Source organism: Priapulus caudatus, unplaced genomic scaffold, assembly GCF_000485595.1.
Source record: "Priapulus caudatus unplaced genomic scaffold, Priapulus_caudatus-5.0.1 Scaffold1179, whole genome shotgun sequence".
Lineage (NCBI taxonomy): Eukaryota > Metazoa > Priapulida > Priapulimorpha > Priapulimorphida > Priapulidae > Priapulus > Priapulus caudatus.
Window position 1 is genome coordinate 42,594 of NW_014578240.1, and position 2,472 is coordinate 45,065.

Genomic DNA, 2,472 nt, shown 5'->3' on the forward strand with positions numbered 1-2,472 from the left:
ATATCAGGAGTAGATAATAGGAATTCCCTATATCTACTATCCTATAGCATCCCTATATTCCCTATAGGGATTCCCTATTATCTACTCCTGATATATATATATATATCCTAGGATGCACATATATATTGTATAGATGTGTTGATGTCATTTATGCCAATTCGGGGTCCTATATTCAACGCAGTGAGTTCTTGGCTGGCCGCCACGTCGTCTGCGCTTATTTGTTGTTCCTTGGGGCATGTAAGAGAATGCGAAAAGAGGCGAAAAAAAGAAGAACGAGTGAGAAAGAGAGAGAGAGAGACAGAGAGAGAGAGAGACAGACAGAGAGAGAGAGAGAGAGAGAGAGAGAGAGAGAGAGAGAGAGAGAGAGAGAGAGAGAGAGAGACAGACAGAGAGAGAGAGAGAGAGAGAGAGAGAGAGAGAGAGAGAGAGAGAGAGAGAGAGAGAGAGAGAGACAGACAGAGAGAGAGAGGGGGATGGAGAGAGAGTGCGCGATAGAGAGCGACAGCGACAGAGTGAGTCACACTGCGTGAGAGTAAGAGTGAGAATTTTTCTACCGCAGAACAACAAACAACGGTACTAATACGCCAATACTGGCCCTCAATAATGCTGAAGGGGTCGTTGTCGTATATGTACCCAATCGTAGTACCCGAGGTGTCAGCGAGTATGTCGCCTACGCCTACTCCCTAACCCTAACCCTAACCCTAACCCTAACACCCTAACCCTAACACCCTAACCTTATCAAATAGTTACCTCGGGTAAAATAGTTTGCACCCTTCGTGCCGCAATAATAAGCTCGGTGTATATATGCCTGGGTGGGATTTGGCTTGCTTAGTCAGTGTGCCCATATAGATCCGATAATACGGAATAATCCGGAATTCTACCATAATACAGATCGGGTTTGATCCGAAAGATAACGGAGTAACGATCATCTTGAAATAAATTCGATGGTTTCACGATATAAGATTTAATTTATTTTGCGATCAATCCATGTATTTAACTTGTTAGTAATATTTTCACCAACCGGTCTAGTTGGCTGTGTCAAGCCAAGTGAGGTTGTTGATTACAGTTTATAATTACATAAATTTATTAAAAAATACATTTATTCTTATATTATCATAAAATCCGTCAGAATGATGAAATACTATCAACACGTCTATTGCAATTACTCTATTGCGCCATCTTTATATTTACGTCCAATACGTGTTGTATTGCATATATTACTATAACGCTATTGCGCAATCTTTATATTTACGTCCAATTATATTTACGTCGGTGTATTTATGCCTAGGTGGGATTTGGCTTGCTTAGTCAGTGTGTCCATATAGATCCGATAATACGGAATAATCCGGAATTCTACCATAATGTGTTGTATTGCATATATTACTATAAGTACAGTCTTACAGTGTTGCTTTTAATGTGGAACAATGTTGTACAATGTCGTACAGTGTTGTACAGTCTTACAATGTTGCTTAATGTGGAACAATGTTGTACAGTGTTGCGCGATGGAGAGGGGGTTGCTGGGTATAGAGCATAGAAGGCTCGTTCGAATCTCGAATTTCGAATTCCGAGCATAACTAAATAATGGCATTCCATGCATTCTAATTGGTCAGTTGATCAAAAGTAAACGCGCAATCTGGTTGGTCGCACAGGGTTTTTTTTGGATTTCGAATCTCGATTTTTTTTGACAGCAGGCGGGCAACAGCAGAAAGAGACAACATGGCGGCCATGTCTGCTACCATTTTCTGATTCGAACAGAGTTTATTTAACCCCTCACATTTTTCACATGTTTGATTTTTTCTCACACACACTCCGCCTCGCAGCAACCTATCTCCACGCCACTCGCTCCACTTGTCCAACTCCACCGCAAGAACACTACACGCTACCAGCCTACATGTAGTCTCCCCTTCCCTTTCCGTTCACACATTCCACGGCGCCAGTATCCAACCGAGCAGTCTCACACAAGCACACACGATGTGTAGCCACTAGCTGCTACTGCTGCTGCTACCGCTGTTGCTGCTGCTGTTGCTACTGCTGCTGCTGCTACTGCTGTTGTTGCTGCTTTTGCTACTGCTGCTGCTACTGCTGCTGCTACTGCTGTTGTTGCTGCTGTTGCTACTGCTGCTGCTGCTGCTGTTGTTGCTGCTACTGCTGCTGCTACTGCTGTTGCTGCTGCTGTTGTTGCTGCTGTTGCTACTGCTGCTGCTGCTGCTGCTGCTGTTGCTACTGCTGCTGCTGCTGGTTGCCATGGCGGCGATGACATACCAGCGAGACGGCGGCAGAAGATGTATCGGATGGCAGCGCAAACAGACGCCAGCTGCTTGTAAACAAAGTTGCCGGATAGGGTCAGATTCGCAAGCAGCAGCCAGCCGCGCACCGTCGTCACGTGACGTTGATCACGTGACGTCGATCACGTGACAGCAATCGCGTACCCCTCGAGGTACTGCGGATTGCAATAGAACCCGTATATATATA

The 2,472-nt window shown here is 44.7% G+C and overlaps 1 protein-coding gene across 1 annotated transcript in view; it reads right to left on the reverse strand.

Annotated features, from left to right (window-relative positions):
- LOC106815701 (muscle-specific protein 20-like) overlaps positions 1–2,472 on the reverse strand; it is a 30,206-nt gene that overhangs the window by 25,136 nt on the left and 2,598 nt on the right. The window lies entirely within an intron of this gene.